The following is a 17,277-nucleotide window of genomic DNA, read 5'->3' on the forward strand; positions in this document are numbered from 1 at the left end:
CTAGAAGCCTCTCCCATCTAGCAGACAAAGGCAGAACAAGCGTGTATCTACGCAGGAGCTGGAGCTGTCATTTCCAGTTTGGATAGACATACCAGCTCTAGCTCTGATCAAGCCGGGGTGCTAAAAATAGCACTGCAGCCTTGGTAGCATGAGGGACCGGGGGCTGAGTATGTGCCTAGGGGTTCAGATGGGAGGATACTTGGGGTAGCAAACCCCTCCTGAAGCTGAGGCTACACTCCTATTTTTAACGCGCCTGGGTAGATCTACCTGAGCTGGGAGTTATATCCCCAGCTCCAGTGTAGACAAACCTCCAAGAGCCAGGGGATGTAAACTGAAGCTAGAAAAATTCATTGTGGCTGAAAGATCATATAAGGTCCAAATGCTTAACAGGGAGGGTTATTAACTATTAGGACAACTCCCCTTCACTTGGAGTCTTTCAATCAAGTCTGGCTGTCGTTCTAGTTGAAGCCCTAGGCCCAGATCCTCAAAGATATTTAAGGATCCCATTTCCACTGATTACCTTTAATGACCTGGGCCCTAGTTTATTCACAGTTTGGGGGTAGTGGACTGTTTTGCCAGGTGGAAAACCAGCTTCCAGTCAGCAGGCTGCCAGGATGAAACTGGCATAGAGAAAGACACGCTTCCAGTGTAGCGACCTACCTCGCGTAAGAGTGACATGCTGGTTACCCAGACTGCTATGATTTTATTCCATGTCACAAAAATTGATTAAAACAACAAAAACATGGTTTTTACAGACATTTTTCTTCACCTTTTGGGGGGGGGGGTTTCGTCGCCAACACCAAAACTGATTTTTTTTTCTTTCGAATTTTCAACAGCTGAAGACCAACAAATGTCCGCTTGGGGGCTTCTGATAAGAACCTGAAAAGCTTGGATGAAAAATGGACATTTCGCAAAAATGCCTGTTTCATTGAAATAGCCAATTTCGAGACGAAGAATGTTTCAATAGAATATTTTTGACCAGCTCTGCTTGTGAGCTACCCTGATTGGTTTTCATGCCAGTCCCAAGTGTGACAGTCCTGTTTCCTGCAAATTAGATTGGCAAGACATTAATAATAACAATAGCACCGTGACTTGGCTAAAAGTCAAAAATTTCGTTCCTGAAGAAAGCTCCCGAATCTGAGAAATCTCCCAAAAGCCAGGGTCTCCATTTGAAAGCCTGCGGGAAAGCAAATATGACCATGACATGGCTTTGCCAACCAATGCTATCTGTGCCTAGAAGCTGGCTAAAAATGGAACCTATGTTGAATCTGGACCCCGTCGGGTTCCATGCGTCAGATTGGAATCCTCGAATCCAAACCCACCTCTTGTGTTTTCGGTTCTGGATGTGATCCAAAAAGAGCCATGTTCCTGTGCTAGTTTGTACGTAGGTGGTGGAGATCTCTCAAGCTGCTGGAAGTTTTGCTAGTAGGGTCACTCCCAAGAGATCTCTGTCATGATGGGGAGGTCATAAGTTTCAAGATGGTGGAAATCTCATGCAATCTGCTGACGGGCTGGGGGCCAAGGAATGCGTAACCTCCAGAACTCAGAGCATGAATGGCTTGCAACCCATGCCGATGGAGTCTGGCTTTTTGTCCCCACCCAGTGGTAGGACCATGAAATAGCTCTTTGAGTCAGCTACTTCCTCTTGGCTAATGGGCCGCTCGGTTCCCAGGTTCATTCCCTGCCAATAACCTGGCCGGCGCCATCTGCAAAAGCACCCGTTCACCCTGCGACACTGAGCACTGTGTCAGGTCATATTGCCAGCACCGAATTTTGTGAGCCCTTGTAACGGGCACGAAGCGGAACGGGATGTAACTCAAGTTTACACATCCATAAAGGCATCAACTTGTGAATTTCATGCGCCGCGATAATATCGCTGGGCTGGAAATTTCAGGCACTGAATCACTTTATATATCTTGGGCAGTTAACCAGGCTGTCATTTGGGGAGTTGGTGTGTGTGTGGGGGCAGTGGGAAGAAGAGAGAGGAGATAGAGAAGCAGAGAATTTGGTATGGATGCTTCTGGGAATGGACTCCATAGCTACGGTTGCCAAGGCAACCGTGCCCCCTCCATCTTCTGCACGGGAGTAAGCAGAGCTGGCAGTGAATGACAATTTGGAAAAGCAGCAGCAGAGAAGAATCTAGGAGGCCTTAAAGAAGATTGATAGAGAAATCAATGCGTCATAAAAACCAGGTGACTCATCCACCTTGAAAGAGGGTGTTTATTTGCCCAGCAAAGCCCAGACGTATTAACAAAGCGGCACCGTGCTAATTGCACGGCGATCTGCTTCCATGCCAAGCTGCATCTTTCTTCGGATCCTGATGTATTCCACTGTCTGAATTGACAGCTCCCCACTGCCCTCTCAGCCTGAAATGACTGCCATGGCATTAGGGGGGGGGGTGCGTGTGCGTGTGTGTGGTTGGGGGGGGGAGGGGGAGCTGTAAAAATTTACTACCATTGGTTCTCCATTCAGGAAATAACTAGATGGTGGGATGAGTTCATAAACTGCACAGACCCTGCTGAGGAGCAGACTTCAATTCTTGGCAGCCCCCCCTCTTTTTTTTTTTTGCCATGGCCAAAGAGCCATTTCCGAGAAGCAGCCCGGCTTATGCTCCGGTGGAGCTTCTAAACCACCCGTCATTCTCCACCCCCCACCCCCACAATTTCTTCCTCTCCCCCGGGTATTGGTCCTGCTTTGAGCAGGGGATTGGACTAGATGACCTCCTGAGGTCCCTTCCAACCCTGAGATTCTATGATATTTACGAGGTGAGCTATTTCTCGTAATTGGTTGGTTTGGAAGCGGTGGCGCTGAATACAGAAGCGGCTTGCCCAGCAGACTTTGGGAACCGCCGTTGTTGTTGCTTGTTGTCACCACCCTGCTTCTCAGCAGCTGGACCAGGGTTTGGAAATTCCGCGGTGGGGGGGCTGGGATGGGAGAGGACGGTTCTTTCTTCCTCGTCTGCCTTCCGCACTGCACCACGGTGCAGCCTGGAATAATATAAAGGCAGTGCAGAAGGTGAGACCATAAAAAAGAAAAATAAGGGACTAGGGAAAGGTCGTGCTGGGTAATCCCACTCCAGGGCAATCTGTCCCCCAGGAGGAGCTCCGGTGGCTGGTGCTACGACACCCCCACGCTCATCAAATGTCTCTGCCTGCTCAAAATGCGTTCACCTGCAGACGTGCTGGAAGCTAATAGGCAGCAGCTGGAGGGCTGTAGCACCTGCCAGCCCCTGGGTACTCACTTCTTTCTTGGACTTACAAGCACCTGCAGGCTGAGCACGTGCTACCTGTGGGCATAGCACTGCAGACCTCTGCTGTTTTCATTCTGCGTGGAGAACTCCCATCAGTTCTCTACTTCTCTGCTTATTGCCATTCACAGCCCCTCCATCTACCTACCTGTCTAATCATGGGATCACGACACCATCCTCCTTTGTAAAGCACTTGGAGTTCTACTGCCTCACGATGCTTTGCTGCTGCTGATCCCCTCCTGGGCCTCTCACAACCAACCTACCAGCATGCTGGTCCCATCCTAAGTGTCTCAGGATAGCTGCAGCCTGGTCCAGCAGCTCTGACCCCCAGCAGCTTGCCAGCAACACACCAGCCACACTCTGACTTCCACCGGCCTGGGTTACTACTTGCAGGGTGACCCTAACACACTCCCAGTCTTCCCCGAAATGTGTGTTCTGCACTGTCCAGCCCCTTTCAGAGCAGTTCACTTAGTGAGGTTCAGTGCCCCCGTAAAGCATCAATATTCAACAGTTTGTTACTTTAACTTCAGTTTAAATACAGCCCTGGATGGGTTTAGATTAAAACTAAAATAAGTTTAGTAACAAGAGAAGATAGGATTTTAACTGAATTCAAGTATAAGAGAGAAAGTTAGAAGTGGTTATGAGCAAATAAAAAGTCTGAAATAAATAAACAAATAAATAAAACAAACAAAAAAAAAAAAACCATCTGAAATGTCTGAGACTTAATCCATCAAGTTTTGGTTCACAGGCTTCCAGCAAGATGGTGACTGCCCCTTTCCTTGGTCAGGAGCTCTTTGAGAGGCCCAAAGAGGCTGGTGCCTTTGTCTTCTGAGGTGAAGGAGTGAGAGAAAACGTGGGGTTCTCTGCCCCGTTCTTTGATAGCCCAGTGAACCTTTGAAGTGGATTCTTCTGTGGGTTACCCCAAAAAGCAAAGTTTATCCAAACAGTGAAGAAAGCAACATGGAGCCTGGAGGTGAAGGAAGCTCCTTACTCTTTCTTCCCCCATTTGCGTTTGCGCAAATCGTTCTGTTTCTTGCCATCTCCTCCGCCTGCTGTCTCGAGGACCCTGGTTATTACTTATGTGTAAACTGAGATAAACACACATGCCTTTGTTTAGGGCAGGCCTGTTTAACAGCTTTTGCCTAGGCAGAGCTGTCTGCTTTTGAATATAACATCACAGAAGGGGAATTCATAACTTTGCATATACTATTGCTACGTACATTCCACCATCAGATTATTGACCAGCGAGTTATTAGTTTTCAAGTGATATCTCACCAGGCACATTTTGTATTTTGTACAAAGATTATTACAATCGTGTGTAGGGTGTGAACGCAGGGGTGCTTTGGGTCACAGCTGTTGGTGGTGGCTGGCTGCGTGTATGCATGTTCTTTCTGTGTGCCGTCTTAGCTCTGTGCAGAGAGCCAACACAGCAGACCTCAATCAAACTGCCCAAATGACCACAGACCTGTTTCAGTAACAAAGGCACCTGGCCAGGTTTATTGTCGATGATGCACAGGTCCTAATGCCCTGGCTCAATGGTTACAGCCATAGGTGCCAGCTCCATGGGTGCGCCGGGGCTGGAACACCCATGGGAAAAATAGTGGGTGCTCAGCACCACCAGCCACAGCAGATCGGCGGTGCCACCAATCAGCTGTTTGGAGGCTGGGGGAGGAGCTTGGGGGAGGGTTGGAAGAGGGGTTGGAGCAGGGGCGGGAAGAGGTGGAAAGAGGGTAGGAAAGAGGGGACAGGGCAGAGTGGGGGCAGGGCCTTGGGGAAGAGCGGGGGTGGAGCACCCCCGGGGAAAAATAAAACTCAGTGCCTATGGTTACAGATACACTAACACGTGTATGCCCATTGCCACGGACTCAGGTCAGTGAATGACGGGACTTTCCGCTCCCCCCTCAAAGACACGGACCCCGTGACCCTTCTTTTATACACGGATACAAACAAGTTACAGGTTGCCCCGCTGAGGTGGTTAGTTACCACCCTTTACCTTGTACATGTTGGCTGGATCAAAACGTCTCTATCCATCATCCTGACCTTATCTTTAGGAGGAGGTCAATGTATCTCTGTTCTCTTCGGGAAGAGTGTTTATACCACATATGGCACCAGCCATCTGGGATGTGCTTGCGTGAGTGTCCTGTGCAGGGTTGAAAGTAACTTAAAGGACTTACCAGTATGCCGGAGTCCTGAGTGGGGGGCGGGGCCTCAACCAGAAGGGGCGGGGCCTCAACCAGAAAGGGCGGGGCCTCAACCAGAAAGAGGCAGGGCCTTCAAATCCCTGGGCCCTTTAAATCGAATTAAAGGGCCAGAGGCTCCCCACAGTGGCCAGAGCCCCGGGCCCTTTAAATAGCTGCCAGAGGCTCAGGGCTCCCTGCTGCCTCCGCTATGGCGGGGCTCCAGCAGCGGGGCTCTGGCCGCTGCCGGGAGCCTGGGGCCCTTTAAATCGCGGGCCTGGGGAAACTGCCCACTGCCGGTACAGTTGGCTATGTACCGGACTGGCTTATTTTCACCTCTGGGCCTGTGCCTAATTCTTCTTATGAATGTGAGTGTCTCTGCAATACCAGCCCTGCTCTTGCCAGGTTCTGTGAACTTTCAAGCTGGCATGTTTTATAAGAGGGCCTGATTTCTGCTCTCAGCCCGACTTTGCTTTTTATCAGCAGGGCCTGACTACTACGTTAGTTCAGGCCTCATGCCTCATACCAGGCCTCTTATACCAGGCCTCATGTTTCAGGCTCCCTCTTTCTACTACAACTAGGGTTGCCAACCCTCCTGGATTGGCTCTCTACCTGCCCTGACTCCATGAGGCTCCCAGAAGTGACTGGCATATCCGGCTCCCAGGCACAGGGCATCCAGGGGGTCTCTGCCGCTACCCCCGCCCCAAACGCCAACTCCACAGCTCCCATTGGCCAGAAACTATGGCCAATGGGAGATGTGGGAGAAGAGCCTCCAGGCAGGGCAGTGCGTGGAGCTGCCTGGCTGCCCCTCAGCCTAGGAGACGTACATGCTGGCTGCATCCCGGGAGCCGCCCGAGGTAAGTGCCTCCAGGAAGGAATCTGCACCCTCTCTTGTACACACCCCAACCCCCTGCCTCAGCCCTGAGCCCCCTCCTGCACCCTAACTCCCTCGCAGAGCCCATACCCCAAACTCCCTCCTGCACCCCAACCCCTGCCCCAGCCTAGTGAAAGTGAGTAAAGGTGGGGGAGAGCGAGTGATGGGGGCGGGGGGGGGTTGAGTGAGTGGGGCCAGGCCCTCGGAGAAGGGGCAGGGAAGGGCCTCGGGGAAGGGGTGGGGCAAGGGTGTTTGGGTTTGTGTGATTAGACGGTTGGCAACCCTAACGACAACAGCCACCATCACTGCGATGTGCAGGGCCTTGCTCTGCTCTCTGGCTGTGCAGTGGGGGGGTCACCCCGCTCCTGCCCGGAGGGGTTAAAAAGCAGCCCTGGGGAGGGCTGTGGCTGGGGAAAGGCTGATTGGGGAAGCAGCCTCAGCTGTGGCCACGCCCCAATCCGGGCCCAGGTGGCCCTTATAAGAGGGCAGTGGGCCAGGAGCTATTGAGTCTCTCTCTGGATGTTGAGAGGGCTGGGCCTGACTGCCGGCAGCTGAGCAGGGCTGGGGAAAGGCCAGAGGAGCTGGGGAGCTCCGGCCTGGAAAACCCCCAGGCTGCAGGCCTTGCTGAAGGCCAGAAAAGGTCCTGGGGTTGCAGAGGGCAGCCCAAGGGTAGGCAGAGGCAGCAGGGCCGGCTTTAGGAACTGCGGGGCCCGATTCGGCGGCGGTCCGGGTCCGGGTCTTCGGCGGCACTTTGGCGGCGGGTCCTTCACTCGCTCCGGGTCTTCTGCAGCAATGAAGGACCCGCCACCGAAATGCCGCTGAAGACCCAGAGCGAGTGAAGGACCCGCCGCTGAAGACCCGGACTGCCGCCGGGTGAGTAAAAAATAAAAAGTTAGGCGCTCTTCCTTAGGGCGCGGGGCCCTCTTAGGCGCGGGGCCCGATTCGGGGGAATCGGCCTAAAGCCGGCCCTGAGAGGCAGCAGCTCCAAAACCTCCTTGCCAATGATGAGTGGCAATTCTACTGCAATCCGCCCCAATGAGCGGGGGCTAGATGGTGACTGGCAGTAGCCAAAGACTGAGGCAAGGTGGGGATAGGGGGTTGGGGGTTCCCCAGGGAGGGGAGACCCAGAGAGACTGCGGGGTACTGCAGGGGTAGAACCCCAAGAGAAGGGACACCTCAGGGCAGGGGGGGGGACACCGGGGCCAGTGGCAAGTGGGACACCGGCCTGCAGAGAGTGCTCCTGAGCTGAAAGAGCTAATTCCCTGAGACGACCAGCAGGAGGCGCCGCAGCGGTGAGTTGTGCACTGTCACAGGCTGGTCCAATTCCAGTCCTGGCTGGTAGTGAGTAAAAGCTTTAATCTGTTGGCTCCCGTGTGTTACAAATTGGTGGGTCTCAGTCCAGGCCACAGGGGGCCGAGTATCCATCCCACAACCCCAGTTGCCCTCCTGAGGTTGGCGTTTTCAGCAGAGAAGCCAAAGACCTGATGGGTTGTGGAGACTCAGTATGTGATGGGTTGGTGTCCTGCAAATGTCCCTGCCCAACCTGCCACTGTAGGAGAGCAGATCAGCTGTGGAACAGATGACAGAGGCACATTTTGCCCTGAGGTGGTTTGGTACAGGGGTAGGTGTTGCAAGGGCCATGAAGGATTTAGAGTTGCCAAGGGCCAATCAAGGTCTGGAGGGAGGTTTGCAAAGGAAGATGTGGGTTTCATTTCTCCTGCTAGGCTTTCTCCCCTCAGCTCCATGCAGACGTCACTCCAAGCTTCTCTGTCTGAATCAGTCCATTCCCCAGCACAGGGCCGCTGAGCAGTGGCAGCGATCGCAGATTGCAGAGCTGCCCTCATCAGGTCTGAGGCTCCCCAGCCTGGCCATGAAGCCAGGGAGGGAGAGGAAAGGAATAGTGGAGACAGAGGGCCAAAGCGAAGCAGAGGAGATTCCCAATGCAGGACAGGAATCTCGGCAGGGCTTGGGGATCTCAGAGCCCATCTCACCGGTGCAGTGGGGGTGAGCAGCGCTTCTGCTGGGGAGCTGGGTTTGAGGACTGAGCCACAGTTGGTGGAGTGAGACTTCGTTTTGGCAGGGGATCCTAGCAAGTGCTGTGACGTGTCGCGCTCCAGGTGCATTTGCTGTTCCAGGGAGGAACATTTGTGGCAGTGTTTTCCATAATAACAGCGATGGGTAAGCCTTGTGGGTCTCGGGGCTCAGTTCAGATAAGCTGCCCAGCCCCCTCTGGCTTTGCATGTTTGTGACAACTTCTCCAAACCTCATCCCAACCAAATGCTTCCTGTCGCCATAGCCCCATTGCACCTTTCTCTGACCTACAACAATCCCCCAACCTCCCCAGAGCCCCCATACCCAAACCTCTAAGGCATCCTGGCCAACTCCATCTCTGCCCACAGAACTCACTGTCTCGACTTCTTGGTCATTAAATATCCCGCAGCACTTCCTGGAAGATCTGGCACCTGCCCTGCCACGCTTGGCCAGAATTCCCTTTTCCTTCCACTGTTGTGTTGGGTGATAGCTTGCCCCATCTACTCCAGAGGCGGCTGCATTTCAGCAGCGGTCAGCCGGTGATTTGCAACATGCTGTGGAATGAAGGGGGCCGCAAGTGTGTGAAATACGATCGGGATGCCTCGTTTCATTTGGGATCCATTTTAAGGCAATGTTTATGCTCTCAGGCTGCTGAGATGGGAGGATTTTGTGGCCTGTTTCAGTGAGGAATTTAAAATCTTGCTCATAATTTTTCATTTAAATTGCCACAGCCATGACAGCCCTGGCTCTCTTGCTCTGCTGGGCCAGACATTTGCTTCAAATCTTATGAGTCCTGGGGCTTTCTCTGGCTCAGAGGGTCCCCTGCTGATCCTGGGAAAGCACCGGGACTTGTGGTTTCAGCTACTCAGACATATTTCAGCTCAACGCTTTTTGCCATGAAACGGGTATTTGATTTCTGTTTCCGTCAACATTTTGGGGAGGTTGTTGAAAAATTCATAAGCACCCAGAATATTCATTTGGTTTCTGACAACTGAAAAAAAAAAGATATTTTTTTTTAATGAAAACTTCTGAAAAAATCCACAAGAAAACCCTGGATGAAAACATTATTTTTTGTTTTATTCACAATATTTTTGTGGGTAATAAAGTACATGTTTATATTATTTCTTATTTCTGTTGTGGTAATGCCTAGGAACCCCAGTCATAGAGCCGGTGTAAGGCGCAAGACCCATGGTGCAAGGCGCTGAACAAAAAGATGGTCCCTGGCCCCCAAAATCTACAATCTGTTTTTCTTTTAAAATTTTCAACCAGCTCTCACTTTGGTACCCACCCAGGATTCCCCATTTTTGCTGATACCCCCAGAGCAGTAACCATGGAGAGAGAGCATTTAAGAGATCAGTGGCTGGACATTTAGTCTATTTAGAGTGTCAATTCTTTGAAGCAGGGCCCATCTTTTTGTTCAGTATTTGTACAGCACCTAGCGCAATGGAGTCCTGGACCATGGCGGGGGCTCCTAGATGCTACTGTAATACACCTAATAATGTACACAGCCTAGCATAGAGGGGCCCTGGACCATGACTGAGGCTCCGAGACGCTACCATAATACACCTAATAAATGTACAGCGCCTAACACACTGAGGTCCTCAGCCATGACTGGGCTGCAAGGTGTACTGAACTACTGCTAATAATAATAATGGTGCCCTGTAACTTAATGTAGTTGTCTGATGTTTTACCGTGGATCTCCCATGGTTTTATCTGATTAGCTCCTCTCCATGTGGCTCTCCCATGGTTTTATCTCATTAGCTCCTCTCTGAATGGCTCGCCCATGGTTTTATCTGATTAATTCCTCTCCGCCATCAAATGTCTGCAGCCTCATGATGAGGCAAGTCAGCGGGGTCCTGGTGACCATGTCCCACCCTCACTTTACCCGAATGGAATGGCCTAGTTTCTCCCTCCCTCGCTGCCATTCACATCACTTGGTGTTGCTCAAGCAGTGTAAAATGGTTGACTCTGGTCTGAACCGTCCAGCTGAGAATTCCCCAAGCACAGGGGAACTCTCAGGTGTCAAAAAGTGGCACAACCTGCTCTTATGCGTCACCCCCTGGGGTCAGACCATGTGAAGGAAGGGGTGGAATATCATCTACCAATTCTCAACTGGTGCATGATCCCATAAAGATCATAGCCAGCTGTATTCAGTCAGAGCAGCTGCTCTAACTTACGTCAGGGCCAGAACAGTTTTCGGTCGTTTTGCTAAAGGTGCCATGCTCGCTGGGGACAAGCTGAGGGCTTCATACTAGGATATTAGGGGACAGATTCTCAGCTACAGCTGAGGCTCACCCAGTATGTTCGAAAGTGGCATGAAGCTTGCCTTTGCACTCCCCTGACCTCGAGGTCACTGCATAAGTCCGGTCCATAAATCAGAGCAGCAGGGATGTGGATTAGCAGAATTAATTAACCGGACTGGAATTTAGCAAGGGATCGACGGCTATAACGTCTTCTTCGTGAAATATGGGATATGGGGAAAGGAATTGTGGGAGCTTGCAAGCTTCGTGCCAAATCCCAGAATTCCAGTGGGTATTCCGCAATGCACTGCGAGAGAAATCCCACAGTGCCTAGTGCCTGGCAGCAGAACATTGAACCCTGGGGTGCTGATCCAGAATGCTGTGAGCTTATTTCTAAAATTCTGTAGATTCTGATTCACAAGGGAAGTGGCAGGAGCTAGTTTAGGCATAGCGGCGCAATGCACTATTCCTGTAGAATTATAGGAAACCAACCAACACGCCAAAAATCCCACTATATGGAAAAACGTTCCCATGTCGACAAGCCTCTAGAGACCATGAATGCTATGAGTTGATTCTTCTTTGAGGTTTCTGCTTGAAGGGGGAGGTGGGGTTGATGTACTTGGACTGGAGTTTGATTCCCCCCCCCCGCCCCCATTGCAATAGAGATCATAGAATCATAGACTTTAAGGTCAGAAGGGACCATTATGATCATCTAGTCTGACCTCCTGCACAATGCAGGCCACAGAATCTCACCCACCCACTCCTGTATCAAACCTGTGTCTGAGCCATTGAAGTCCTCAAATCGTGGTTTAAAGACTTCAAGGTGCAGAGAATCTTCCAGCAAGTGACCCGTGCCCCACGCTGCAGAGGAAGGCGAAACCCCCCCAGGGCCTCTGCCAATCTGCCCTGGAGGAAAATTCCTTCCCGACCCCAAATATGGCGATCAGCTAAACCCTGAACATGTGGGCAAGACTCACCAGCCAGCACCCAGGAAAGAATTCTCTGTAGTAACTCAGATCCCAACCCATCAAACATCCCATCACAAGCCATTGGGCATATTTACCACTAATAGTCAAAGACCAATTAATTGCCAAAAATAGGCTATCCCATCATACCATCCCCTCCATAAACTTATCAAGCTTAGTCTTGAAGCCAGATATGTCTTTTGCCCCCACTGCTCGCCTTGGAAGGCTGTTTCAGAACTTCAGTCCTCTGATGGTTAGAAATCTTCATCTATTTTCAAGTCTAAACTTCCTGATGGCCAGTTTATATCCATTTGTTCTTGTGTCCATATTGGTACTGAACTTAAATAATTCCTCTCCCTCCCTGGTATTTATCCCTCTGATATACTTATGGAGAGCAATCATATCTCCCCTCAGCCTTCTTTTGGTTAGGCTAAGCAAGCCATACTGAGTGATACTGACTCCTGGACATAGGGCCAGGATTGCTGGACTGTTGATGGCATCAGTGTTTCATGGGTTGCTGAAATAATAGTGCCACTACTAGCTGACCTGACTTTGAGACTGTTGCATTGTGGGTATCTCCGAGGAGAATTTGGCTCATGACATCACTGAATTCCTAAATGGTGCATTGGTCTTTTGGTTGTAAATTTCACCCCCCCTCCCGCACATATCTATCATCTATCTATCTATCTATCTATATATGTATTTTAACAACAGTAGAGCTGATCAGAAAATGGTAATTATTTTCTGTGAAATATTAAAAACAAAGCCTTTCTCCCCAAAAAATATTCATGGAAATTGTTTTCCCCATCAACACCCCCCAAAATGTGAGTATTTGAAATGGAATTTTTTTTGTTTTTGAAATGTGTTCCTTCCTTCCCCCCTAAAAACTCAGAAAATTCCACATGAAAGAACGTTTTTTTTTTCTTTTTTTAAAAAAGGCCCTTTGTGGGGACAGGGTGACAATTTTCCCCCCCAGTTCTTATTTGCCAGTCCTCCCCTGAAAGTGGAAAAGAGAGACACTTCTCTTTGGCCGTGCCAAGTCTTGCTCGATGGCAGTGAGACTTGCCCATTAGGGATTGATTTTAGAGCAGCCTTGGAAATACCTCGCCCCCGTGATGAAAGGTGATGGGTGATGTGTTTCTTTATGAGTCATTTTGAACCTCGCCTGTGCTTTTTTAAAACCATTCTCCCGTAGATAGCCCCAGCTTTGAGCAGAAAAGAAGAGCACAGCTCTGAGCCACTGTTTCATCCTACAGCCAAATCTCTTAGTGCACCTGCTGCACAATCAGGGTTGGGACCCCTTTGTTTGTCTCTAGAGTTTGTGCAAGAGCATCGTGAGATGTGGATTAGAGTCTAAAGAATGGATGTAGGGCTCAAGGCTGCTATATTCTAACCTCAGTTCTTACAGGAAGCAGGGTCAAGCTATTGTTTCCGCTCCAGCACCTGGTCATCTGTTATCGGGGGATCCTCTTGTGGTGCAGTAGAATGCCAAATAATTCATGCTATTTAGCAAAGAACAAATGGGGTGTTTGCAGTGCTTAATCTGTAAGGAAAGAGGTGCTTGGGCTCAAGCAATTAGGTGCCAGGGCTCACACAATTTTTTTACATTCATAACTGATGTGGCAAGCTCAGAGGTGCCAGGGCTATGAACTGCCAACCCCAGAGGTGCCAGGGCTCAGCCCTGGCACAAATCAGGCCCTGGGTGTCTATTATTTTGCAGTGCACCCTTCTTCGTGACTTTCTGCAGCAGTGAGCTATAGAGCTCTGCTCTTCCTCAGTGAGATTTGCAGGTATCGCGAAAGGCCGGGTCTATGCTACAAAATGATGTTAACGCATGTCGGCATAGAGCTACTGCAGTTATTAAATCGCGTATATGTGCACACTTGGCTCCTTGTGTCAGCATAGGCGCCGACTTCGTGGTTAGGGTTAGGGTTAGGGCTGGAGCACCCATGGGGAAAAATTAGTGGGTGCTCTGCACCCACCGACAGCCAAGCTCCCCTCCCTACCCCCCACCTCACCTCTTCCTCCGCCTTCTTCCCTGAGCACGCCGTGTCCCCGCTCCCTCCCAGCACTTGCCACCACCACACAGCTGTTTGGCAGCATAACAAGCTCCAGGAGGGATGGGGGAGGAGCGGGAATGTGGCACGCTCAGGGGAGGAGGCGGGGCCGGGGCAAGGATTTGGGGAAGGAGTCGGAATCGGAGCAGGGAGGGGGCGGAGTTGAGGCAGGGACTTTGGGGAAGGGGTTGCAAAGGGGCCGGGGCAGGGGTGGAGTCAGGGCGGGCCGGGGGCAGAAGGGGGTCGAGCGCCCACCGGCGCGAGCAGAAAGCGGCGCCTATGTGTGTCGACGGAGTGTGGCCTCACTAGCAGTGCTTTTATCGATTGCATTGTCAGGGCAGGGCATTGTGGGACGGCTCCTGAAAGCTAGTAACAGTCAATGCTAGCAACGCAGACACTGCGTTGACCTAATTACGTTGACTGTGACTCTACGCCGCTCGGGGAGGTGGTATTAAGTCAGTAGAGAGAGGCACTTACGTCGATGGGAGCCAAATTTAAGTCTTCACTTCACCGTAAGTGAACTTATACTGTAAGTTACACTGGTCTGCACTACACCATTAGGTCGACGTACGCTGCCTTGTGTTGACCTAGCTGAAGACACTTCAAGGCAGCGTACGTCGACCTAATGGTGTAGTGTAGACCAGGCCTTAGAGTGGTATAAACTACTCCTCTTTCAAGCCTTTAGAAGATTTGCAGCTTGGGGTAGTTATTTGCATATTTGCTGGCTTGAAAATGACTTACTGCATGACACAGCAAGGGAGGTGTTTCGGGCTTGAACCTAACACTGAAATCAGAGATGATGTGAAATCTTAATAACTAAGGCTGGTCAAAAATTTTCCATCACAATTTTTTTTCAATGGAAAATTCAAATGTCGATGAAATTAAAGTTTTTTGTGTGTGTGAGAAAAGCGTCTGATTTCATTGACAATTTTTGAAATTTTGGTGGTATAAAGCAAATTGATTCCCCCCTCCCCCGAGTTTGTCAGTTTGGGACCCAAAAATTTGGGGGTGTGGAGTAAGTTTCAGCTGAAAAGTTTTGCTTTTAGGGCTTTGGGTTTTTCAACAAAAAGTCAAAATTTTCCATGAGAAGAAAAATTCTGACCAGTCCCATTCTAATAAGAATGTTTTTCAATGCGCCAAGTGCACTAGAAACTTAGTTTTCTTGAGTGGTGGTTCTAGGACACTGAAGCACTAGCTAACTGGTCGATACCCATACCCATAATGCAATGCCGTGAGCATCCGTCTGCTAGAAGCATATGCTAATATAACCTACTAGTAGTGTGTTGCAGAGGACATGAGTTGGTGCAGCTGCTGCTTGGGTATGTTCACTCAGTCTGTTACAGCTTGTCCTGTTAGCTGTGGCGGGTCCCTGCTTCAAACACTGGGGCGTCGACTGAGAGTGGATCTGGGTCACCCCACAAACTCCCTGATGTCATTTTGGTAGCCCACGAACTGCTGAAGCTATCAACAAACCTGCTGGAGTCCCTGCGGCATTGCTTAGTCATAGGGGCTGCTTTGGGGCACTTCACCGCTGTGAGGCCTTGTTGACTTCTAGAGGCTGCGATCTGTGCCAGGAGAGTTTTCCCACTGCTGTCAGCTCAAAGTTCGTTAAGAAATGAGAACGGCCCTGCCAAGCCAAAACCATGAAGAAGTGAAAAGGTGTGCCAAGTTCGCTTCAAAATGGATATTTAAAAGAGGTGGGAACTCATTCCAATAGTTCGGTTTTTATTTCCATTATGGGCCATTAAATCAGCAGCAGGTTATCCAGGGGTCTAAGCGTGCTCCAGAATGAATGTTCCTGATAAAAACATAACGCCACAAAGTGCATACTAGCCGATCTTTGCAGCAAATGAGCAGTGATTGAGAAAGCAGGGCTGGTGTGCAGAGGAAAATGCTGAGTCCTGCTGCATCAATGCTGTCTTGCTTTCTTGGGTTTTTGTTGGGGAGCTAGCGCCCCTTAGAATGATGCATTTTGGAGACGTGACCCAGCTAGAGGCCGTGTGAGCCAAAGCTGCACAGGAATTCAGGAATGCTGGGAAACTCTTGGCTCTGCCACCGATTTGCTAGGTGAGCTTTGGCATGTCCTTGGTGTTCTGATAAAATAGTTTCCCAAATAGGGTGCACTCTAGCATGATTATGTATAGGAACTTCCAGAATTTTACTTTCAGGCAGCACTTGGTGGATGAGAACAGTGTATATGGAGGAAGGAACAAAGGCCTCGTGTTGCTTTCTCTTTCCGGGTTCACACGCAGATCACTTTACCTCTCTCTTCCCCTCCTGCCCTCTGTCGATTTAGACTGGCAGCTCTCCGAGGCATGGACTGTCTTTTATTATGCATTTGTACAGCACCTAGCACAATGATATGCTTGGCTGGGGCCAGTTGGCAACAAATTTAGCCCATTCACACTGTTGCATTCCCTATGAACCGATCCTGATTTCTACGTAGGCATTGGCTATTTGCAAGTGCTAGCAGAACAGTATATACCGGGGGGGGGGGAGGGGGGGTGTCAAACTTCTTTATACTTTGGATGACGCCCAAGCAGAGGGATTGTCTTGTAGACACCTCTTCTTACAGTCACATGCCTGCTGATCACCATTCGCACTAGTGTGACTTCCCTTTGCCAACCATAGCAGCGATTTGCATGGAAAGTAACAGGCGCTTACACTCCATTGGTAATGTGATTTAGCAGAAGAAAGACAGAGCCCCTACATGGCATGTTAGTGTGGCCTAGTAGATCACAAGCAGATTTGGGAAACGTGGGTTCTAGTCCTGGTTCAATTGGCTGATGTGTGGCAAGTCATGGCCCTTCTCTCTGCCTGTGTTTATAAAATGATAATAATCTGCTTTGTGATGTGCTACATAAGCATATGGTGCTATTAATATTATATGTGACAAAGCAATCTTTGGAATGATGAGCCACCATTTTTATGTAATCACATTTTATCCTGAGTTCTTTGAGAACTGCCGACTTCAGCTATTCGCTTTTTGGGGTGCGATTGATCACCTAAATCACGTGATATTGTTTCTGCCCCCTGATTGGGTTAGCAAAACATTTTAAACAGGGAAATCTCAAATAACAGCTGACGAATAGTGAATAATGGTGAAGAAATTACGAATTCCTTTGTTCATAAATGAATGGGTATTTGTAAGAACAGCCATTCCCTAAATACTAATGGAAACAAAATTCTATCTGTGCGAGTCTCTGTGAACAGTGAATTACAAGGGACATGAATATGATCCAAATGAAAAGCTGTTCAGATTTCCAATCAATAGACAGTCAGCATTTTTCACGTGAAACTTTTCATGAAAAATGGTTGACATTATAGAAATGGGCTGGGTTTTTTCACAAAAGTTTGTGACAATTTTTTATCAAAATCATCATCAACAATTCTCACTTACCAAAATACGTCATTTTCAGTAAGACAACATAGTTTCTCATAAATAAAAAAGCAAAGAGATTTTAGTACTAAGATTTTAATACTAAGTAAGTAATATAAATAAAAAAAGTAAAAGTAATAAAAAATAAAAAAGTAATATAAATAAAAAAGTAAAGAGATTTTAATACTAAGATTTTAATACTAAGTAAGTAATACTAACATTTTCATGAAAAATGAGTCCATCTCAAATCCCACTAAAAAATTTTCAGGAAATGTTTTCCTGTATTTCAACTGGCTTTGCCAGTGAA

This window comes from Mauremys mutica, chromosome 20 (genome assembly GCF_020497125.1).
Source record: "Mauremys mutica isolate MM-2020 ecotype Southern chromosome 20, ASM2049712v1, whole genome shotgun sequence".
NCBI lineage: Eukaryota > Metazoa > Chordata > Testudines > Geoemydidae > Mauremys > Mauremys mutica.